The sequence below is a fragment of the Pelobates fuscus genome, chromosome 3 (genome assembly GCF_036172605.1).
Source record: "Pelobates fuscus isolate aPelFus1 chromosome 3, aPelFus1.pri, whole genome shotgun sequence".
NCBI lineage: Eukaryota > Metazoa > Chordata > Amphibia > Anura > Pelobatidae > Pelobates > Pelobates fuscus.
This window is the reverse complement of record NC_086319.1, coordinates 46,154,089-46,179,591: the sequence shown is the minus strand read 5'-3', so window position 1 is coordinate 46,179,591 and position 25,503 is coordinate 46,154,089.

The window sequence follows — 25,503 nt, the reverse complement described above, 5'->3', positions numbered from 1 at the left end:
AGGAGAGTGCTATTCAGTAGGTTTGTTCCCACAAACTAGGGTAACAAACTCTACCCATGAGCCAGGGGAACAGTTTGTGGATTTGTTTGGTTTTAGAACTCCCCGACATAAGGGTAGGGTTAGGGGTAGGGTTAGGGGTAGGGTTAAGGTTAAGATTAGGGTTAGTAGTAGGGTTAGGGGGAGGGGTAGGGTTAGGGTTAAGGGTAGGGTTAAGGGTAGGGTTAAGGGTAGGTTTAAGGTTAGGCGTAAGGTTAGGGTTGGTGGTAGGGGTGAGGTTGGGTTATGGGGTAGGTGTAGCATTAGGGGTAGGGTTAGAGTTAGTGGTAGGTTTAGGGGTAGGGTTAGAGAATTGTCAAAGTCCCAAATTGCCGAAGTGCCGAAGTCTCGTATTGCCAAAGATGCGAATTTCGCAACTGCCGAACCGAAGTCCGAAGTGACAAATTCCAGAAGTCCATAATTGCCGAAGTCCCGCATTTCGGAAGTGCCGAACCAAACCAAATTTTTTGCCCATGCACATCCCTAATTATCCTGTATTGTGTGGGACCTGAGAGCCAATGTAATTACAGTGTGTACTTTGCCATAGTCTCCTCTCAGGTCCAGTGGGGAATGCCCCTGGAATATGTCATGGTAAACCCCTTGCATGGGGACTTGCATATAAACCGGACAGTTGGCCTGAATAAATTCATTCCTGTTGTACCCTTCATCTAGTTTAGGCTAATGTTTGGGTATACGTCTGATTGCTTGGAGAATTTACTTGGATACTGCATTTCCTTCTGGAGAACGTTCAAATCAACACCTGAACTGTGAGCTATAATCACTCAGCCTCTAGCAGTTTGGGAGGATTCGAAAACGAACGGGTATCTGAGATACCAGCGTTTGTAACAGCCTCCATAGCCCAACTTGCTGTCTCACCTTCCAATCTTTGCTTGTTCCACACACCACTTTTGCTAGCTTATTTTGACACTGACATCTTATCCATTATTCCTTCATCTCTCTGACATGCTGTGTTTTTACCCTTACTTCATAGATTGTAGATTGTATTCTTTATCTCTTGTCTTTGTTAAGTTTTGTATGTCATTGACGTGTCATCAAATATCTCCATTCTATAACTGTAAAGCACTGCGGAACATGCTGGCACTATATAAATGCTCATAATAATGTTAATAATAATAATATTATTTATTAAAAAGGTCTCTAGGTATCCTACACAAATATGGACTTCTCTTAATGTCATAGTAATGTCTCTTAACCTTATTATATTACATTACCTTGCATCCTTCTCATTGCAGATGATCTACAAATGTTTGTTATGAACCTGATAGATGCAATCCTAGATTCTCTCTATTACTGCCTCAATCACAATCAACTGTTTTAGAACTGTCTGCATGTTAATAGCTGCCGATCATCCATGAACAATGTTGATACGAGCACAATTAATAAGTAATTAATAACTTGTAAATGAGATGATGCAAGTATGACATGCAGAAAGGCGAGGAGATGAGGAACACTTAAATGGGCTTACAGTTTTTAAATCTTATTCCACATACATTACATACTACTATTTAAATGCTGTACTTCTTTTTTTGTAGTTAACCTACTTATATTGACATAGATTCTCTAATGCTGAGTCAGGTGTTTGCTGTAGTTATATCTCTATTTTAACTTCCTGCATTTTTCTTTGTGTTCTGTTCTTTGCAGATATCTATAAATATACATACATTTGCTACAAACAGGTGTACATAGTTTCAATCACAATACCTCAAGTCAAGGTTCATTGTAGGTTTTGCTGCCAGTAGAAGGTCACAATAAATATTTTATCTCACCTTAATTTAAGATGAAGCTCATATGGTAGACAGTAGTTTGTAAAAGAGAATGTTTTTTTTGTTTTTTGTTTTCTCCTGGAACATTTATGCCTATCCTAATTAAAACATCACTTTTATTTATACAGTAGTAATAAAAAGAAAGAATGTGTTAATGTTAAAAGCAATGTGAGTGAAAGTCTTTTTAGTACCGGCCGAAGTGCAGGTCAGTGCAGGTATAAACGTTAGCCATAAAGTATGCTAGGATAATCTTGGCATCTGTTTTTCTCTCCCTCATTGCTGTTATTATGCTGTTCTAGATGTCAAAAAAGACCCAATATTTAATTTCTGCTGCATCTACTTATAGACCCCTTGTGGACTATGAAGCACTTGATAAAGACTAATAGATGCCTTTATGTTTTAACTATTTTTTTTTTTACTCATATTGTGTTGGTTTGCTGTTATTAAAGTCTACCTTCTTCCACATATTTCGTGAGTTCCTGCTTTTTTCCTCATGAAAGCAGATTGATCGTAGTGAGACAACCGAATCCAGCAGCATATATGATTGAGGCTCGGAGAAACGTGAGTGGTTCTTTGCAAAGTTCAATTCAGTATCGAAGACTAGACAATATTGCACGTGAGAGTGTTGTTTTTTTATATCTTCTTCAAAGATTTATGGCTGTTTTTATGATGTTTAACCAACCTATAATTTAATAAGACTATATAAGTATTACAGAGTATTCTAAACTCCCCACTTAGTGTGTGTTTTGTATAATCTACATTGTGACTATTTGGGTGATTAGAGGCACCTGGGGATAGCCCCATTAGTTCACACTAGCGCCAAGCACACCTCACATACATTTTCTATTGTTATATACCTGAAAAATCCAGCTGTGCTTTTATTCTACTTCTGTGATCAGTAAATGACTGGGAACTCACTACCTGGGGCCCAGAAGTTAAATTTGGGGGAGGGGGGAGGGAGGAGCATGCAGCTATAAAAGTTCCTACTGGCATTTTGCCATTGCAATGTTTCCCTAGGGAGTTTGATATGATATCTAATATATCAGTATAGAGTTTTTTTTTACCTCTCCTTCTCTCTCCCTTCTCTTGGTTACTTGATCTGTGAATAAAATCATCATTCCCTGGCTGTCCCCTATTATCTTTTTCCAAATATCCATTTTTTGGTGTCATGGGAGGATTTCTGAATAAATAAATCAACAGTTTTTTTTAACTTGTTTTTCCCTCTATTGGTTACTTCTTCTCACCTGATCTGTGAGTCAAATGTCAGGTAAATGCATCTATAAGGCGATGTTATGTTATGTATATATTATGCAGTCCATTTTTTGGCAATTTTTGTACTATTTTGGTTAGGCTGAACCAGTTTTCTCTAATCGTTTGCATGGATGAAAGATGTATGAAGAGACACTGGCGAACAGGGAGATACCTCACACGGCCAGAAAACCCGCCGGAATGACCAAGCTGAGGCCTGGGGCCTATACCAACCAGGGCAAGGGAGAGGCTGCCACTCTCCCGGCCCATAAAGACACGCAGCACCTGCAGCGAATGGCTATCCCCCCCCCCCTTAGGACCGGTAGGGGTTATCCCGGTCCCAATCGTCTCGACTGGCAAGCCCCAGCGGACCCTAAAAGCGAACATCAGCCCCATCCATGCACCAAACTTGCAGGCAGCCCGCCACATCAAAATGGCGGACAAGCAGTCTCATGGAAATTCTGGGCCTTCACAACAAAGCCCCAACACAAAGGACTCTCTCACTACCCATCTGGACGAGCTGTTTGAGGCCTTCTGGGCACGGATAATGGCCCGGCACGAGGCAGAGCAATCAAAGCTGCTGGAGAACGGACGCACGGAGGTCCAACAAAGCGACATAGACCGGAGTGGGACCAGGCTGCCTTCGGGCAAAGCCGTGAAAAATCAGCCCAAGTATCTCCATACTAGCCCATCCAAGCCAAGGGCCACCAGGGGAGTAACCCCGAAGCATCGACCATGCAGGTGCATGCCACCAACACCAGGGTCTCCAAACCAGTTCCGAAAGGGAAGGACCCGGCCTTCAAAAGTCCCCGAGTCCGTGGCCACAGGATGCCGGCCCCGCTACAAGCCCGGAGCATGAGGGCGCCACCGGTCAGCTACTGGCCAAACGTCAACCTCTACAATACCTCACACAAGCGCCAGAAAGCGCAGCAGCACGCACACAAGACGAAGGCTCTAACATGGACGGCTCGCAAGCAGCAGAGCCCATCGAAGCTATTTACAGCACGGAGGTGTAAACCGCCAAAGAGCAGACCTCAACTCTCCATCAAAGGTTACCAGCCATGGAAACTCAAGTTCCTGACAACCGACAAGCATAGCCTCAAACCTGGGACTCAAAACCCAGTACGCTCCAGTACAGACGGGGACATTACTCGAACGAAACGTGGTATAGGGTGAATGTTTTTGTCCCACTACCTTCCTTTATAGAGGGGACTCCCTGGGGAATCGCCATAGCATGATGTACCTTACACATAGCTGGCTATCCGCCTCTAACATGTCGACTCACTTTGTTAAGCCTTAAAACCAACTACCATATAGTTGATACCCTTGATTGCTAGCACAGTTTTCTCTTATCTTTGCACCCTCTCAGGAGCTAAGCTTGGACCTTTAGTTAGCCTGCACTAGAAACATATAAGTCTATGCCTAGACAGAATGTCAGTATCTTCCACAATTCATCAAGCTTGTTTATCATATGCTAGTATGTATATATTTCCTCCTGTAGTCTCTCAGGTCCTAAGCCCAGACTTATGTTTCAGCCTGTTTACTTAAACCATAAAAATGTGCAGTTCTCCATTTGTCACGACACTGTATTTACCTGTGATTTTGCTATATGTTTGTCATGCTGTCGTGGCATCACAAGCAAACATGTTACTCTATGCACTAAGAAAAATAAAGAATTTTAAAAAAAAAGAAAGCTGTATGAAATGCAACATTAATTAAATTCGGTCCACTCAAAAAGAAAAATCTTTTTACTGACAAATTATACAGGTGGACCTAATACAGCGACCATTGAGTTTATATACTAAATATTCTGAGATGTTTTATTGTTCATATCTTGTATACAGATATTAATTATCCTTGAGTTTCTATTTGATGTAAAGATTAATGAATTTCTTCTAAACTTAGGAAGTCTTGTTTTCTGTGTAACCTTTTCAACTACATTTTAATAAAATAGGCATGTCTAGACTATAACAATTTCAAACTATAAGTCAAAGCTAAAATGGAATCTCTAAATAATAATAATAATAATAATAAAATAATGAGAGCTCTGTTTTCTTTTTTTGTATCAGTTACAATTAATGTGATAGCATACAATTTGTAGATTTCAATTCATGCAGAACTAAAAGGCTGGGCAACAGAACAAACAAGTAAATGTGAACTTTTTCTATTTTGAATCATGCCAAAAAAGTATATTTAAAAAAATATATTGATTTTAAAAAAGCAATCTAAACAGTATTAACTGGTAACAGCAATAAAAAAAACACAAAAAAAAAAAACATATGCATGTGTGAGTGGGAATGAATGATACCTAAATAGAAAATTATAGAATTAGATAATTAATGTAATTAACATTTAAGAAATGTTAGAATTTCAGCTAACTTCTGAAGTATATTGTATATTATTAATTATAACAGTTAGTGATTCCTGAATCTAATTTTAAAAATCATATCATGTAGTCTAAAATGGCCGGCATGTCAATGTTTCCAACCTCCAAGATAGACTAAAAACAAAATTACATAAATATTTTTTTTTACTTTATATAAATAAAGATTTTCCCCAATTTTTCCCCTCTATTGGTCACTTCTCCCTTGATCTTTTAATAAAATCAACATTTAGTGTCTGTCCCCTAGCCATCAATCATTATTTTTTGGCACCACAAATTGACTTCTGAATCACGAGATAAGGGAAATGGCTCTTCTACTGCCCATTTTGTTTCATGATACGTTGCTATGGATCTTGGGAGCCAGTCACCCAAAATTTGAATGAGTTGCAATTCGTTTGAAACCAAATACCTATCTAACATCTAGTTACTCTTCTCAAACTGACAATGCATCCTTTAAGAGAAATCTCATTGCCATTATAGAGTCAATAGGGATTTGTTTCCTTTTTTGTTATATAATTGGCGATTGCTTCAAATTGGATTTCTTGCCTTCTTTTGGAACAACCGCATAAAAAGATATGGTGAAAGGTTAAACTTGATGGACATTTTCCACCTAGATTACTATATTACTATGTAGGGTAACTTTTAATGTAAAGTAAAAGTACACAAATTGGCAGCTGGATAAAAAAACTTAGCAATAATAATAATACTAATAAATAATTTATGAACTTAGTAAATAGTTGAAGAATCCATTTGGAATGCAATCCTGGATTCCTAAGCTATTCAATGACCTCTTATTGTCATTTAGCTTGAAATGGATGGTTCCAATTTAGTCCATATACAGATTTGATTTTTAGGCTTCTGCAAAAATGCCTGTCCATCCAAATCAAATTAATGTTAATGTAATTAATATTCAATGAATACGACTCCTCAGGTAACTCCTGGATGGTTCAATTCATTTAGGTGTGGATTAAAAGGAATTTGATTTGGATGAACCAACTCAAATTAATTCTTTTACTGTTCTATTGATGTTGTTACTTTCAGAGGTTTGTACGTTGTGTCACGTAGCTCTAAAATTAGACCTTGGATATGCAATTGTCCATTCCATCCATATCTGTATTATGCATTCTTTTTATTTACACATTTTGTATTCTATAATTGTTGCAATTTTATGAAAGTGGATCTGTCCATAACACACGTGTTTGTACCATTAAATGTATTTATCAAAACTTTTGCTAGCTTGCACTTTTCATTGTTCCATCGGTGTAATTGTTTTGAAATTTGTGCTTTAAATTTATGGGGCAGAACCTACATAACTAATTAAATCACTTCCCGTCAGCGAAGTGAAGGAGTAATTGAAAAGCAAGGGATAACTGCAAATCCTGTGATAAGATGACTCACAGTTCTGTAATCACATAAAGCCACTTGGCATTAGAGACACAACTTCCATCTATTTGCATGTAAACTTTTTCTTGTGGAACTGCTTGGAAATACTTTTCACACTTGTTGTTTTTATTTAAGTAATACAACTAGCTTCATTTATTAAATACAATGGTCTTATTTGTTCATTTCCTTCTACATCTTTGGTTGTTAATGTATTATATGGTAATGCTCTAAAATATAGCCTAGGCAGCAATTTAAAAAAAGGGAGGAACTGGTTATAGGGCTCCAAGTCCCCTCAGGTTCAATCTAGATGTGGATTCGGTATCTCCGTCAATTGCTTGTCTCCAATTTTAACCAATGAGGGAAGTACTGATTAAGGGCATGCACCTAATATGTCTCATGCAGGCTTTCCAATCATTCCAATTTTGACAAGACAGTCTCGGTCTTAGGGTCCTGTCCTACCATCCTGGGTTTGTTCCCTGGTGTCTATTTTTGAAAACATCAGGGAACTGTGTGCCAAAGTGTAGTGCAAGCACGTCATTAAAATTGCGAGATTGTTACGTTAAGGGCCCTAGAACATGCAGTGAGCACTAAAAAAGCAATACCTGCTGACCTGCCACTTCTTCATCAGGACCTGTCCCCATTCTGGGCAGCTCCAACTCTTTGGATGACACCAGTGATATGATTCGTGTCACTGGACTGCCCACTGTTATCCTACCCACCAGCATCCTGATACAGGGATGTCGATGTTGGGTGCTATGCTCATTTGCATACTTGTGCAGTGGTAACAATATAGCTGTATGCTAATAGCGGTTTTTCGAACAAAACTCAATTACACTATATTTTCTCCTACCTACAAACATTTGCTAGTGTTCCAAATTTTACTGAAAACTTTTTCCTAAATTTCCTATATTTTTCAGGGAAATTAGCCCTGCCTGGAATGCACCTTTAAGCTGTATCTTAAACCAGAATAACAGAATTAACTACTATAATTTAATTGCATATGCTTAATATAATATACAGTTCTGATACTTTTATCGAGGTTAACATAACAAAAATTATTTAAATTTTTTGTTTGCTTTTGATTGGCAGTTAATGACAGGTCACTAATAGATCTGTGCAACATGCAGTTGACTAATGCGCAGACCACTTGCTTTAATTACGTCTCTCAGCAATTTCGTTCAGCCGTGAAACAAATATTTTATTGAGACACTTTTCCCAATCTGCTGTTTTTAGTAATCAATCACAAAAAGAAAGGACTGCCAAATGCGATAGAGAGCAAATACTGCATTTAAACTGTCTGATATACCATCTGGTGGGAAAAACATTTGATGTAGCCTTATTAAGTCTTGCTATCTCTATTTTGATTCTCCATTTTAACATGCTTTCAAAAGGCTTGATCATTTTTTTGTAAATCTGGATACCTGCTTTTCATAAAGGAATTTTAATATATGCACCTATATATATATATATATAGAATATGCATTTATTTCTGCACAAAAAGAAGAGAACATTCAGATGCAATGTAATAGTGAGTGTACTTTATTCTTACTTACACATCATATATTAGTAACATTTCAGTTCTACTAGACTTTCATGATGCTCCGTCTGGACTGAAACTGTCATGTCATACGAGGTTCAGTAAAGAAAAAACTACATATTATGAGTGAACTTTTTCTGCACAGGCATAAAGTGGGCATAAAGTGCATCCAAGCCAGCATTTGTCTGGGTCATTAAGTGTGATGTACAAAGTTCCATATACACAAGGGGAAGATCATGTTTGCAAACCTTGTGATGCATTGTTGGTGATCATTTGTGTACTATTTAACATAATTATTGAGAAATACAACACAGATTGCCACAAAACCTCACAGGGCAAAACTGTAACATACATGTCCTGATCTTGCTGAGATAAGTATGAGTTACAATTATTTGTTACTCCCATTAATCTGAAGAAGATCTGGGTATGGATTTACTGGAACTGCCTTAAGATTTAAGGAACCCTAACCCTTACATTGACCTTCTATCATCCATACTAACAATATAACCCAAGCCATAGACAAATCATGCAATATAAAATATTAAAGAAGGCAGGGCTGGCCTGTCCATAGACCCTTAGGGTCACCCGATGGATGTGTGCAATGAGGGGCCTGGTTGTGCGCTGTGGTGCTTTAACAGCACAACCAGGCCCCTTCCTATCCGCATGGAGAGCTGGAAGGAAGTGACAACATATTGCCCCTAACTCCCACCAGCCACATCCAGCAGAAGGTCTGTGGCTGTATGTGTGTAGTGTGTGTGTGTAAATATATGTAGTGTGGGTATCTGTGTGTTTGTGTGTGTGAGTGTAGAAGTGAATTTGTATGTGTGTATGTGTAATGTGTGTATCTGTATGTAGTGTGGGTATCTGTGTGTTTTTATGTGTGTAGCATGTGTATCTGTGTGTGTGTGTGTCTTTGTATGTGTGTATCTGTGTATGTGTAGTGTGTGTATCTGTTTGCATGAGTGAAATGTGTGTGTGTCTGTGTAGTGTGTAGTGTGTGTATCTGTGTGTAGTGTGTGTGTGCATCTCTATGTGTATCTGTGGAGTGTGTGTATCTATGTGTAGTGTGGTTATCTGTGTGTAATGTTTGTAGTGTGTGTTTGTATGTGTGTCTATGTGTATCTGTGTATGTTTAGTGTGTGTGTGTGTATCTGTATGTGTGTAGCACGTAGTTTGTTTATACTGTATGTGTGTAATGTGTATCTGTGTGTGTAGTGTGTATCTGTATGTCTGTGTATCTGCATGTGTGGCAGTGTGTGTATATGTATGTGTCAGTGTCTGTATGTCTGTGTATCTGCAGGTGTATCAGTGTGTCTGTACATCTGTATGTGTGTCAGTATCTGCATGTTTGTCCGTTTTTGATACATATACTGACACACATACAGTTGCACAGACACACTGATATGCATGCAGATATACAGACACACAAACACTGCCACACACGCAGATACATAGACAAACAGATACAATCACTGACACACATACAGACACACAGATACAAACACTGGCACACATGCATATACAGAGACACAGTGTATAGGTAAGTGAATTGGCTGCAGTGCACACACAGACACAAGCTACAACCCCAGCATACACACAGACGCATGCCACATCTCCAGCACACACAGACATATACTACCTCCCCAGCACGCACACAGACACATACTATATTCCCAGCACACACACAGACACACTACATCCCCAGCACACACACACACACTTTAATTAACCCCAGCACACCCACATAGAGACACTATCATTGCAGAAGCATACACGTTGTTGTTTTTCTTTTTTCTTTTTTTCTTGGGGGGAGGGAGGCGGGGGGCGTCATTTCATACTTGGATCCAGGCAGCACAATGTCTTGGGCCAGCCCTGGAAGAAGGTATTAGTAGAAAATAATGCCATATTATGGTTTATCATTTACCAGAAAGGCTGTATGCCATTATAACATATCTTAATACACGGTTTACTATTATGCAAAGTCTCTCTCTCGCTTTAAAGAGAAATTGTCAATCTGGAAATTACATCATTGGGTAAAATATTGAAAAGTACCTATAATTTCTTTTAACCTTTATTTTCTTAATGCTCCATTTTCTTTTAAATGCATGTTTAAGGTTTAGCAATTTAAATCACTATCAAGTTCAGTTTGGACACGGCCAGAACAGTTATTGCAGTGGAAAAGGAGGAACAGAAACACCTCACTGGGCTCTCAATATGTTAGCTGACACATGTAAAGCTTATGGCAATGATTGACATAGAGTCAAGACGTAATTACGATGTTCCAGGATAGAGCAGAGTGTATTTTTACATTTATTTGTTTTCAGCCCTCATTAAACATTGATACATACAAAGGTTACTAAATATCTAATTTGTGAAAAATCTTAGAAAGTAAAAATGATTTCCCTTCAAAAAAGTTGGTTGCGGGGCGGGGCCGGGCCGCCGTGCCGACTGGCAGCCACGAGCATCAGCTCCAGACCTGAGCACATAAATGAGGCACTAAAAGTGGGTGCCGAACACCCCAAAGTCGACAATTCCACAATACCGGCGATGAGCATAACCCCAGCATCAGAAAGACACCCGATAACCGCCAACAGCAAACTGGAAGGTGGGTGCGGTTATCCCTGGCCTACTCACGACTGGGAGCCTCGAGAGGCAATTGAGCAGGGCCGGCAGCGTGAGTGAACCCTATACGCCAACGATGAGAGACTGACATTACGCGGCCGGTGCCTGCTGGCAGCGCGGCCCCGCTCCCCCCCCATGGTCGGCGGGGGTAATCCTGACCTCATGGCGGCGGCCCTCACGGCGGCGGGAATCCCCGGGCTGGTGTTGTGCCGATCGCCTATACTGGCAAAGGCTGCCTGCTGAACAGCCTGTCAGAAGATTGGACTACACTGATATGGGAACAGTCGCAGCAGAGGACACCATCGGCAGTTTAGAACCCATTTAATTGCGCTCCAGACCGCTCTGAGACGGGACACAGCGAAACATACTCACCTACCGTGGGGATCCGGCTTGGACAGAGCATGTGGCCTTCGGTGCTGCCAGCCTCCGGATGGATTCTCCGGCAACCAGCCCGCAAGAGGAGTGGGTGCCCTGGCCTCTGGGTCTGAGGGGTCCCTGGAGGAACTTGTCCCTGATGCCGTGAGCCCTGTGGTCCGGGTGGTGGCGGGCTGTCCGGCGGACCGGTGGCCGTGACTGGCGTGCACCATCCCCAAGAGTGTGGCCGGCACCAGGAGAGACATGGGGGCATACGCTCCACAGAGACTTGAGAGGTTCTGGGGAGGTGCAGGAGGCAAGCGGTTCATAGACCCTAGGTGTGGGGGTCATGTGGATGGTTCCTGCCTCTGAGTGCCCACAGAGCCATGGATAGTCCTGCTGGTGGGCTGAGGCCTGCATGGGGGAGACAGATGGAGCCTCGGCGGGCTGGGGGACATATTGCTGCTGTGCCATAGACGGCCCTTGCCCGATTACTATAAAGTCCTGTACTGCTATAATCCCTAATTGATTATTCTTTCGTAAATGTAATGCTCAGTAGATCTAAAACCGGAGGTTTATACCCCCATCACGTCACCCAATGTTAAGAATCAGCTTGCTCCATGTAATAATGACTTTAACATATGCTGATAATATTATAGCAGGTTATGAGTGCCAGCCTTTAACTAAACCGACTTGGCACATAGCCTTTAGTGAACCAGTATGCATATGGTAGACGAGGATAATGCTTTTGCTTAAGATAGGTATGTGGATAAACGCATCTCTGGTCTGCCGTATAACTCCATGTCTTACTAAAATAGGTGTACCAAAAGACCTTAATTTAGACCTACTTCACCAAAGTCAAAAGGTCTCCATAACCAGATTGCCATTTGCCACACTACATCAAGGATACCAGCATGTCAGCGCCTTAGCCGATACAAATATATGCTACCCGACACCATAATTCCCTCAACACATGCTAAGCAGTTAGGCCAGAGGGCGAATGTAATCCAAGCTTAACATGTGGCCGCAAATTTTTCTTTATTTTCTGGATTGAGTTTTAAGCACGCAGAAGATCTGTATTACTAGTACCGTTAATTAACAGCACCATAAGCTCCCATACTCTGTTGTCACTAGCATTATTGTTATGTATTAGTAAATAGCCGTTAATCAAACCAGAACAAGCTATTTCTGTATAGTGCACTGGACCGACATTGGTTAAATGCAACTGATCTAATATTGCCTATAAATGTAGCTCTTTGTGCCTCTGCGCAGGCGACCAAATGCAACACTTGCCTACTTTCGGATTTATTATGCCTCTGCGAAGGCAACAGTGCATATGATCTACATCTAATACCATTCTATATGCAAAATAAAGAACAATTTAAAACAAAAAAGTTGGTTGCTCAAAAAATAAAGTCGTAATCACAGTTGCCCATTGATTTCAGTTGGATTTTTGTTTGCGTATAGAAAGTTTTTAGAACATTTCAATGTGACTTTGCATCTGAACCAACAAGAGATACTTATTGGCTGCTTTCAAACAGAAACAAATTAATACAAACGTGCATGAGCAGAATACAGTACAGAAGGTTGAATACTGGTCTGAGTCCATGCATTCAAGGAAGAATTCTATCTGTTACCTGTGCTTTGGGTTTCTTTCTGAAGATATTGCTAGAATAGAGATGAGCTAGGGGTATCATGTTGTTGATTATGTTCTTGATTTAATATTGTTGGATAAGCTTTTTAAATTATTTAATATATTTGGAGAGAATTTAAAATGGTTTAATAGTCTGAAAAATATTTTTATATGTGAACATTTTGATGTTTTTCACATATTTATGTATTTTAATAGATTTTATAGATATGTTAATATTATGATAAAATCATTTAAAAAGTTCATTCAGAAACATGAACTCATTTTATAATGAATACAAAAATATTAAATCACAACTTATATAATTTCCCCTAATAATAGAAGTCACACTTACATAGAGTCTAAGCCAATCATGTCCTGATATGATGTATGATCATCACAGATTATCCAGATTCAACAGTTGTAGTCCAGCCTGATGATGGTACATTTTAGAAAAAAGTAAAGTGCACCCTTATCTGATTCTATTTTATTTTTTTTGACTGGTCAATTTTAACCCATACTTTGTTGAGCAAACTTGGCTTTTGCACTCCTTTCTTTCTTTACAATTTGAGGAGTGGAGTCTCTTTTGCTGGATTGATGTGGACATTGTTGCAGTTATATCTACACACTATTGCTTCTTGACGTTGAAAATACACCATATACTTGCCAAGTCATATTTTTGCTGTTTGGTGTGGTGTTGAATGACCAAGTTCCATTTTTAAGGAAGATATACTTCATTCCAGAGTTCCTGATCTTAACATTCATCCATACATATTCCTGGCAAATTAATTATGATTTGCCTTCATGCATATTAATCTTACAATAAATATAACATAAAATCTTTTTAAAGTATCATATTTGTAGTGTCTATCAAATATCTGTTTGTTGTATTGGTCTAGATTTTACAACAACACAGATTTCGTACAATTTCTGTATATTTAAATTTTTATACTTTTCTGTCTGAACAAATTGTTGAGTTTATTCAAACAAATGAAATACCATTTGTAATAATGTTAGTCATATTCTAGAATAAATGTTTTGAGCAAAATCTAAACATATTGTTGTTTTGTCCACATTGTACAAGCTGGCTATATAATAATGATAATAATAATATAATAATGTTATGTATTACCACCCATGATTAAATAAAATCTGGATTCTGGCTATGTTCTTTAGAAAAATGCATATTAGTGCAGGGGTCAATTATCTATGTAAAAAACAAGACACTTGCACAGATGAAATATTATTAGTAATGAAAGTATAGCATTTAAAGGAGCACTATATGGTCAGGAACACAAACATGTATTCCTGACCCTATAGTGTTAAGAACACCATCTAGCTTCCCGGTCCTCCTCATGCCTCTTAAAATATAGTAAAATATTACTTGAATTCAAGCCTGAGGCTGCTGGCTTTGTCAATGTTTCCTTTAGACCTGCCCACTGCCTGCTGACATCAGCAGAAGTGTTAGCCTGAGCCAATCACAATGCTTCTCCATAGGATTGGCTGAGACTGATAAAGAGGCAGATCAGGGGCAGAGCCAGCATGATTCAAACACAGCCCTGGCCAATCAGCATCTCCTCATAGAGATGAATTGAATCAATGAATCTCCATGAGGAAAGTTCAGTGTCTGCATGCAGAGGGATGAGACACTGAATGTTTGGATGCATTTTAGGCAGCCATGACCCAGGAAGGATCTCTAACAGTTTTCGGAGGAGTGGCCAGTGACGTTATCACTAGGCTGTAAGGTAAACACTGCATTTTCTCTGAAAAGACAGTGTTTACAGCAAAAGGGCTCAGGGTAATGATTCTACTCACCAGAAAAAAAATAAGCTGTAGTTCTGGTGACTATAGTGTCCCTTTAAACATTTTATTTATTGTATTAGTTCCTGGTAATGGGCCTCTCATATACTGTAATAATACATATTAATGACATGCATTTTTTTTTTAAAATAAATGAACATTGCATATTAGATTAATTTCATTAATTTAAAAAAAAAAGAAAAACAAACTGATATTACTGATATCTTAAAATACACAAAATGCATTTTCTGTGCATAAAATAAATGGGATATTATTATATACCAGCAAGAGGTGTACTACATAAATATTGTCTGACTATAAGTCCCAGTATTATTTATTGTTCTTATTTGTAACTATGTATATAGCCTGCCTTTTGGGCTTAATTAATACTACTCTAGTGAGTTAGTCATGTTTTATTTGCCCACCTCTAGTGATGATGATAACTGATTCTCTCATACCACATAGTTTTAAGTAAACCTAACAAGCATTAAAGCGTGACATTAGGCAAATTCTAATCATAACTTTTTAAAGGTCAGCGCCATTGTTTTTTAATTAATAGTGTATTTGTACTGAAATGACTAGAACCGACATCTGGTTTCTTTGCAGAATTGTATAACTGTGCAAATAGAAGGTGATGTTTCAGATCCAAATTAATCAAGCAGCTTAAATTGGATTCATGTTACCGAGTAACTGGAACAGCCCTGTGCTGGCCATTCATTAAGACAAAACACAACACTGACTTTTGTTGATCGCATTGAGAACAAAAAAAAATAAAAATTAATGAATAAATAAATGATTAATTATTACAAAGAAAAAAAAAGATGACCTTTTTTAAAATAATTTTCAGATTTTAAATTAATAAAATTATAAATTGCACTGCTCTACCAGTCTGGCATCTTAAACCTAATTAATTTTATATAAGAGACAAATTTGTTATGTTCATAAAAATAACGATAACGATAATAGTAGACAACACCCTTACCAACAGTTAAAAATAATGTTTACTCGTCCATCAGTTTCATTTTTATTAAGCTATTAATGGCTCCTCCTTCTGTTATAGCTCATACAGGTGCCAATATCAAAATGTTTCCGCACTGGGACCAAGTACGAAGGTCTGTTCTCATAAACCTAAACAGTCTGGGTTCTGCATCTAGAGTGGCTTTAAAGCACCTGTCTTGACTGAATTGTTCCTGGCATTAGTTTGTGCTCAGCCCTATCGTATCCCCCTGCAGGTGGTATATTGTCGCACTGAGATTAGTTCTTGGCTTCCCTTTTTAATGAACAAATTTATGAATCACAAACTTTTCTCGGAAATTTTACTACAGGGAACATTGAATTACAACTGGTTTGTCACTGTTCGTTTTTAAAGTTAACACTTTCATTTGAGAAAGACATGTTTTGAAGCAAAATATTTGGCCTCTAACAGGCTAAAATGCCAATAACTTGATTGTCTTTTAAACTGATCATTGCATAATATTTAAAATCTGATTATCCAAAACTGGCAAGTCAGGAATGTACAAAAGGTACAGTGACGAAGAAATGAAAAAGATTAATAAATGCAAAGATGATATTAAATATATTTAGAATATAATGTGAAGCTTACTATTTAGGTGACACATTTTGTATCACTTTTATTTAATTTATAGTTTAACTCCTAAAGGGGTAATTCCCTTTTATTCCAGAAGCTTGGTCCTTAAGGGGTTAAACAAATTATTTGTGTAGGTATATAATACAAAATAGTAAAATGTGTACTGTGATTGAATACCTTGTAAAATATACACAAACTCTGTATTTTTAAAATCTCATTACTGAAAATAAAAAGCAGTTTCATTATGAGATCGTCATGATGATTATTTAAAGACAATTGAATGGACTTGTAAAGTTTGTTGTGTGATAATTTATAAGTAATTTTTGCATATTTCATTATTGATTTTTTTTTTAAATTGCTTGCTATAATCAGGCATATCATGTTCATTAAAGCCAAGATGCTGCTGGATTCCATGTAGATCTGTGACAAATCGGCTTGTGTTGGCCAAAACAAGAGTTTGAGGATAACAGCTCAAGTAACTTCCCATTTGGTGGATACCTGTTTATGTCTCATACAGACTTTAGCCAATTTGTGCTATTACGGAGAGAACCTTGGCCAGTTGAATTTCAGATCCAACTCATTTCTGATCCAACCCCCAAGGACATTTCAGATCCAAAATGCTGACATGTTCCCTCTGCAGAAGAGTTTCAGCAATCACAAACAATTGTTTCTGCCTTCATTGGACCTCATCAATTCGATGTAGCTGATACCTTTTAAGGCACAGTGAGCAAGTGGACCATGTCCGGATTACCCTTTTTGGCTTAGAGAGACCATAGTTATATGCAAATAAGCCAAAGAGTTGATCATATTCTGTTTGTCCCTACTCTAATATTTAGTCCAAACCATTTTTACAGGATTGGATGTACTGTCTCGCTATTTTGTTCTATAAATATAAACTTGACCTTTTTTTTTCTTTAAATTAAACAATAACAAGAAACAAGCTTTAAGCACTGATCAACCTAAAGAGATTATATGCACCAAAATGGAAAGTTCTTCATTAACGATGTGATTAGAAAAAAAAATATTAGCAACAAGAAAGTGTGTTATTTCCAATTTGTTTTAATTCAATAATAACAACTGAGAAACCACTACTACACATATACTGCTGTTGTTGACGTGCAACACATATGTATAAACAGATAACAAAAGAATTTCATACTTTCAGTGTTTGGTTCAGAGGAGGCTATTCACGGAACATTGCTTTTAAAATAAAATGGATGAAAATATAATTTTAGGTCAGCCCAGGAAAGCTGCTTAAAGGGATACTATAGACATCAAAACAACTGTATCTCAATGAAGCAGTTTGGGTATTTAGATCATGCCCCTGCAGTCTCCCTGCTCAATTCTCTGCCATTTACAAGTTAAGTCACTTTTGTTTCTGTTTATGCAGCCCAAGCCACACCTTCCTGGCTGTGACTGACATCAGATGTTCCATCAGATGTTCACATGCTTTAGAAATGTATATCTCCTGCACTAAACTTTAAAGGGACACTGTAGGCACCCAGACTACTTCAGCTTATTGAAGTAGTCTGGGTGCTGTCTCGCTATTGCACTTAGTGCTGCAATGTAAAACATTGCAGTTCCAGAGAACTGCAATGTTTACATTGCAGCTCCAAGTCTGCCCCCAGTGGCTGTCTACCAGACAGCCACCAGAGTGCTTCCTGAATCCAAACAGACTTTTGGGCCATTATCTGATGCTGGACATCCTCACAGACCTCCAGCGTCAAATCTTTCCCATAGGAAATCATTGAATCGGTGCTGGATTTAGGTAAGTGGCTGAAGGTGTTTTAACCCCTTCAGTCCCGCGGGTGGGGGGCACTGTAGGGATCTATAGTGCCAGGAAAATGGGTTTGTTTTCCTGGCACTATAGGATCCCTTTAATGACATACAGGAGGCTCCTGCAGTGTCTTAATGTCTATTAATAGAGCGTTAGATAAGAGAATCTCGATTAAACAGACTGTGCAATAAAGAAACTTAGAATATCTCAGCTATGGTTGCCTATAATATCCCTCTGAAGTCAATTTGTCCCAAGAAAGATTACCAACTTAAAGCTGACTTATCCCTTGCCAGCTGATTATTATAGTCTCATGATGCTGACTGGTTGTGAAGAAATGCTCCGTGACAGTTCCCTTGAAAAAGGCAACACCATCTGTTACAAACTGCTATTTGTAACTGTCCCTTTAAATGGAAAATTGCCCTGCTTTCCTGTATTGTGGAGAAGCCTATTTGCCAGCCTCCTTCCTCATGACTATGGCCCCTGGAAGATTGTGCCCCTGAAAACGTATTAACATTTATTGGGTGTGTATGGCCCTTTAAGAACCTTCTGGGGACATATTTTGACTTTGGTGAACAATGCTCCTTTAAGACTATGTCCCCAGACCTGTAAAATAACTTGTTCCTGGCTTTCTCCCTCTTGGTTCAGTAAATAGGGCTTACTGAACCAAGTACCACACAGGCAGACCACCCAGAAGTTAAAGTGTGCAGGCAATTTACCTCCCAGGCTGTGAGGTTACTGCAGTTTAATTGCCGACCGCTGGGTGGCCATCTTTGTTCATTCGAACGCGGTCAGCGGTGTATGCTAAAGATTCTGTGGAACTAAAATCGGATGCACAAATACACGAACACCGCTGACCGTTACCTTCTTCCATACTGAACTTGCAGCTCCAGAGACTAAGTCCCATTCGAAGATGGGACTTAGTAGTTTTTCTGCATGAAATTGACCGACCGCACAGCCCAAATCTATGGAACTGTTTTGGGCAGGAAATTGTGCTTGCGGTCGGTCATAAAGGACTTCCACTTAACTTTTGATCCACTGGAGGGATTTGGCTGATTTTTGGAAGTGTTTATGTTTGATGTATGCTGAGTTTATGGAGATTGAATGTATGGTTTTAAAGTTACAGTGTATGTGTAAAAACTGTATTTTTACTGTCTGTGATAATTATGTTAAACCATAATTATATCACAGACAGAAGGGAGGATTTTGTGTGTAATTACTGGGAGTGGTTTCAATGATGTACGTGTATGATTGGTTGTTTTGTCCCTCCCTGTGGGTGGTCCTGTATTTACAAAATGGTAATAAAAACCAGGCTGGGTGTTCCAGCACCTCAGACCTCTTCTGACCCTCTAACTTGCAGCCTTGACTCATGTTTGTAGGGGACAGCTATAATCACTACAGGGATTGCTATGCTCTTCATACTCCCTTAGCTACTGAGCTCTTGTAAGAGCTCTTGTTCCTGATCCTGCTTCGCTCTACAGAAGGAAGAGGTTCATCTACTGGAACCTGGAGCCTGGTCGTAGGTCCAGGGCGCAGAGCAGATGGCGAGATACCAGCCCAGCAGCGGTGGTTCGTAGAGTCTGCAGTACTTATGGTGGCTACGCAGTAGTTATGGTGTCTACGGTGCTGATGATCCTTTGGTGAGCGCTAGGAGTATCCTTTCTACAGTCCAACTTCCAGCCAGCCTGGAGGCAACCGTAACACCATCAAGAGATTAATTCCCAATAAGTGAATGTTAGATGACTTCTGCCATCCTCCACATTATTAACAGTGTTTTATATTGGATCCCCTTACATAAAAGGATTCTCTCAATGGATGCCCAATATTTCCATGTGCTGTTTTTTGGAGTAGCGACATCATTCATCATATATATTAAGTATGTGTTTCATACTGAATAGTATGTGAAGTTGTAGCACATGTGATAGAATGAAGGGCATGTTTTCTCTGTCCTGGTTTCCGTGTTCTCTGACTCTGTTGTTGCTTTTTTTTTTTTTTTTAATGGTTTTGTATAGTGCGTGCCTTTAGGAGCAATTCATTCATTGTCTGCATTCATTTAAATCCTGCTAAAGTGCTTTTTGATAGCATATCTAATGCAGTAAGGTGTCGGTAAATATTAATGAATATAGATTCACATATAGCAAACTCCTTTCACTGTTACATGGCCTGTGGTTTTGGTGGTTAATAAAATATGTTGTAGTCTTTTTGATCTCCAGACCCAATACCTCATGAGAAGTAAATAAACAAGTCTATAGAGCAGGCTCCAGTGCCTTTCTCTTCCCATGCACCCATTGCTACTGCTATGATAGAGAAGTGTTGTGTTGAGTCGGTAGGTGAACCTCAGTTCTGGCCTTAAAGGGACACTCCAGGCACCCAGACCAATTCTGCCCATCCCCACCGGGGATTGGGAGGTGGGAGGGAGAGGGGACCAGCAGTGCCAGGAAAACAGATTGTTTTCCTGGCACTGGAGTTTCCCTTTAACACATATTAAAGCAACTCTATATGATACCCAACTCCATATAATACCCAACTCCATATGATACCCATAATCCTCCTCATATGCAGTGTTTGTTCTGAGTAGAATTTCAAGTATACAGTAGGTGCTAAAACCCCCTAGAAAGATTTGGACCAAAACCAAACCCTCAATATATATTGCAAAGTGCTTTAAACAACTTCTAAATGCTTTTTTTTTTTTTACAGAATATGAGAATGCAATAATTAATATACAGCATAACAGAAAAGTGAAATCAATTTTGGTGCAATATTGAATCTATGACAGAATTGTACTGTTTGAAATGCTGAACTTGAAAGATGTGCTGCGTTCACATTAGCCAATTCTCCTTCAACACCTCATGCCACGAAATATGTGGAGTGGGTGTCTTCCCTATGTACTAAAATAATGTATTATATAACATTATTCTCCACACTCAATAATACTAAGCCACAAGCAGGTTATGAAATGTAGGAGCTAGTAGGAGATGTGGAAGGCAATCTTATTATATTTATTGGTCTCCCCACCACTCCACGATCTCAATTTTAGTGCAGTTCTCAATCTATGTTTCTCAGTTGTTTTTTTTAATTGTTTGCCTAGTGGCAGTTCAGTAAGTTCCTCTAGCTTTAGCAAATACTTTCAAATTTGATTTAACTCTGCCAGTGAGTTAGAAAACTAATATTTTTATGGCATCTGCAAATAGACATATTTTTATTTGAATACCATTAGCAGCGTGGCTAACAACAATATTAAACACAACAGGATCTGAGGACTAATCCCCGGGGCTCTCAACTAATAACTTCTTCTTCCTTTTGAACATACTGCATTTGTATTGACACTGTCACCAGTCATAAAGCCATGATTTTATCCACACAATTACATTTAAGTCTAGACTAAATACATATAGTTTGTGTATTAGCCAACTGTGCAGAAAAGTGTCAAAGGTAAGCACGGAAGGACTGGACAAATACAGTGGAGGATGTCACGAATGGTTGAAATAGATGTACAGTTGTTCTGACCATGAAATAAAATTTTGATGAAAGGTTATGCATTTTATCTATGAAATAGATGGACTGTATGTGTCTAACAGGTTTTTATCTGCTATGTTGCTTTGAGTAATGTTAGAATAAGTTTAAATTACAGGGCTGGACCGGGTAACATTTATTGTGTAAATAGGATTTTCTTTTCTGCAAAAACAAGACACATTGGTAAGCCATAATCATCGCGCGGAAACAAACGGCAGATTTCAAATGCAAGATTGCATACAGATAAAGCTTCAGGAAGCCCAACTTTTTTATTCAACAAAAGAAAAGTCAGCCCGGCACATTTATTTTCTAGAAATGTAGCAGCACAGAAATGAAATGTCTTGCTATGTGACAAATGTGAAACACTATTTTTAGTATAAGAATGTGGGCTAAATATTTGTCTTACAATTATTTGTGACTTCAAAGCAATAAAATATATGTTACCTAGACAAGACTCCATTTATAAAAAGGTGCGTATATGAGCAATTATTATGTATAAAAGTTGTTTTCTTTGGGGGAATAACAGCCATTATGCGCATCTTTACAGATAAAAAGCATAGCGGATACTTGCTAGACTTTGTCCAGAGTCCAAAAAATGTATCTAAAAAAAGATTTTAAAAAATGGTTAGGACTTGTCTGCCACAACATTGTATTCTGTCCAAAAACTAGAACTGTAGCCCATGTGGTCTTGGTAAAATTAGCACAGTAACAAATGTGTCTTTTAATTATATCATAAAGGCAAAGGCAGAACAAGATGTTCCTTGTGTTGCATAGAACCCTACAAAAATGTAATCTTGTATGGTCATGTCAGAAAGGGTGTAGACATTTTGTATTTACTAGCTTTGCTGCGTCAAGAAAAAGTAACAGGATAATCTATGTAGGCACTTGCCTAGTTTGCTTTAAGCTTGCTGTGTTTTAAACCACGTTATTTTAAAATAAACCATTTTCTTTATATTTTTTGCGCAAAACAAAAAGTTTTGCAAAAAGTGCACCATAAGCCTGCCGCCATAGGCATGCTTAATCATTCCAGAAGAAGGAAAATCCTTTTCAAATGTATGCACACAGTTCAGAAATTGACAATACTTAATGATCTGAACTAAAAAGCAACCTGCATTAGATATAGGAGACATCAAGTAATTAGTGATGTCGCGAACATTTATTTTATTATTTATTTATTATTGCTATTTATAAAGCGCCAACAGATTCCGCAGCGCTGTACAATTAGTGGAGAAACGTACAATATACACAGACAAATACAAGAGGTAAGAGAGCCCTGCCCGTAAGCTGATATCTAGCCATTGGAGCTCTTTTATACAAAGTGCTTGGCTAGATGGCCCGTGAGCTTACAATCTAAAGGAAACCATGGGGAAAATGCAGTCTTTCACTGAGTTGAGTGAGGCCTAAATAACAGAGAATAGGATTGAACAGTTATATGGAGGTGTTTACAACTGGGGAGGAGAAAAGGGGGGTGGGGGGGGGGGGAGAGGGGTAGAGTATCCATGTGTTCTATACTATTGAAAAGTTTAACAACCAAATTCTATCACCCAAAATATTAATAACTGTCTACATGAAATATTGGTCAGAAACATTAAATGACTATAGTACATACTGCATGCACAGAATATTACAAACTACAGGTAAAATGGTTCCAAATCTATAGTAATACATGAGAATGTTAGCAATCCAGGAATACAGGAGGTGGAGTATCTTCCAGCTTCAGTCAGTGCCTGAGAGTGGTAGGTGTTTCACTGCAGGATGGAAAATGCAGTCTTTCACTGAGTTGAGTGAGGCCTGAGAGTGGTAGGTGTTTCACTGCAGGATGGAAAATGCAGTCTTTCACTGAGTTGAGTGAGGCCTGAGAGTGGTAGGTGTTTCACTGCAGGATGGAAAATGCAGTCTGTCACTGAGTTGAGTAAGGCCTGAATAACAGAGAATAGGATTGAACAGATATATGGAGGTATTTACAACTGGGGAGAAGAAAAGAGGGGGGCGGGGGGTGGGGAGGGGAGAGGAGTAGAGTATCCATGTGTTCTATACTATTGAAAAGTTTAACAACCAAATTCTATCACCCAAAATATTAATAACTGTCTGTGGCAAACCTAGCCACTTCTGAGCTATATGCAGTACAGGTTGTCCGTAGGCTGAATGTATAATGTGTTCCGTTAAATGTATATGTGTTGTACTATGGCCGTTCGCATGCTGACAGCCGTACGCTGCCAGCATACAAGCATTCGTACGACGAAACACGGCTATCCTGGCCGTTCGCCGTGCGAATACGGGCTCCCCAGGTCGACCACACATTCACAAGTCGTGTGGCACCAATTAACCGATTGCAACATTGTTGCAATCGGTAATTAAGGGCTCTCCTAGGTGGCCGTCGTTCGACTACCGACCATGCGGCGGTCGGCCATCTTGGATCCTTTGTCTCTGCAGCGGTGTTCGGTCGTCGAGAGCCTGGAACTGAAAACGGCTACTCAATGATCCGAACACCGCTGGACTTCCAGAGCGTTCGGGAGTTCCGCATTCGGTACATTATGTGTCCCGTACTTATTCGGTACTTTTAGACCAACTTCAATGTTTAAATGTATTCTGTGCGGCGTTCGGTCAATTCAGCTGGGATCAGAGCGGTATTCTCACAAAGTGTGCGCTCCGACCCCAGCTATCTACCGAACGTTCGGTTATTCCAAAGTACCGAATATTGTGTGAATTATGTATTTTAAAGTCAATTGTCGGTTTTGCTGCACGAGGGGATAATCCACTTAATCGTCCATTTTAGTGGGAGTATCCTTCTCGTGCAGCAATGCCTGTTGGGAAAGTCACAATGCATGTTGGGAGAAATCCCCTGGATTATCTGTGTGGAAACCCCTTGCATGGGGAACTGCTTAAATATGCCTGCTTGTGAATAAACCGAGTTAGTTGACTCCCAAACTGTGTTTCGTCCGGTTATTGGGAGGATTGGGGATATTGCCTTGCTTTCTACTCTGACTGTGGATTTCCTGAGGATACCAACGGATATCGTGCATTATTATACTGCATTACGTTACAATTGGTGGCAAGCGACGGGATCCGAACCTTACAGCCGAAAAGCAGCGTTCGTGTAAACTGGAACTACCGAACAAGGAAAGCAAGGGCAATTCATATGGAGATTGATTATACCATACTGAAACGACAGACTTTAAAAGAGCTACTGGAAGCCAGGGGCAAGATAGCCAGAAACAAATCTAAGGCTGTGCTGATCGCGGAACTGATGGAGGGAGACGGAGCCCGCAACGCTACACCTCCACCAGCCATGGAAGAGACCCCATTCCAGAAAGAGCTACGAACCAGGTTGGCGTTTCTGCCGCAACCAGTACCGTTGGAAATATTGACCGTGATGGTATCGGATGTACAGGATTATCTGATGGCGACCTGCACCCCTGAGACACCGCCTAGGGCAGAATCTGTTACTGCCTCCACCTACGGACAGGTAAAGCCCAAAGTCCCACATCACGCATTTAAAGCGTTTTGTGAAGAAAAGGACGAAATTGATGGGTATTTACAGGATTTTGAGCGGCTGTGCGATTTGCACGATTTGGAACCCGCAGTATGGGTGCCGCTGCTGGCAGGCAAATTATCGGGTAGGGCAGCTGAAGCCTACCATGCTGTACCTCGAGAGGACAGCAAAGATTACCCTAAAGTAAAGAGGGCGATCTTGGAGAGGTATGCTATTACCCCAGAGGCGTACCGGCGCAAGTTCAGGGGCTTGCGCAAACCTGAGAAAGATTCTCACGCAGAGTGGGCGCACAAGCTGGATCAAGCATCACTAGGCTGGATACAGGCCAGCAACGCTACTAATATGGAGGAGTTGCGAC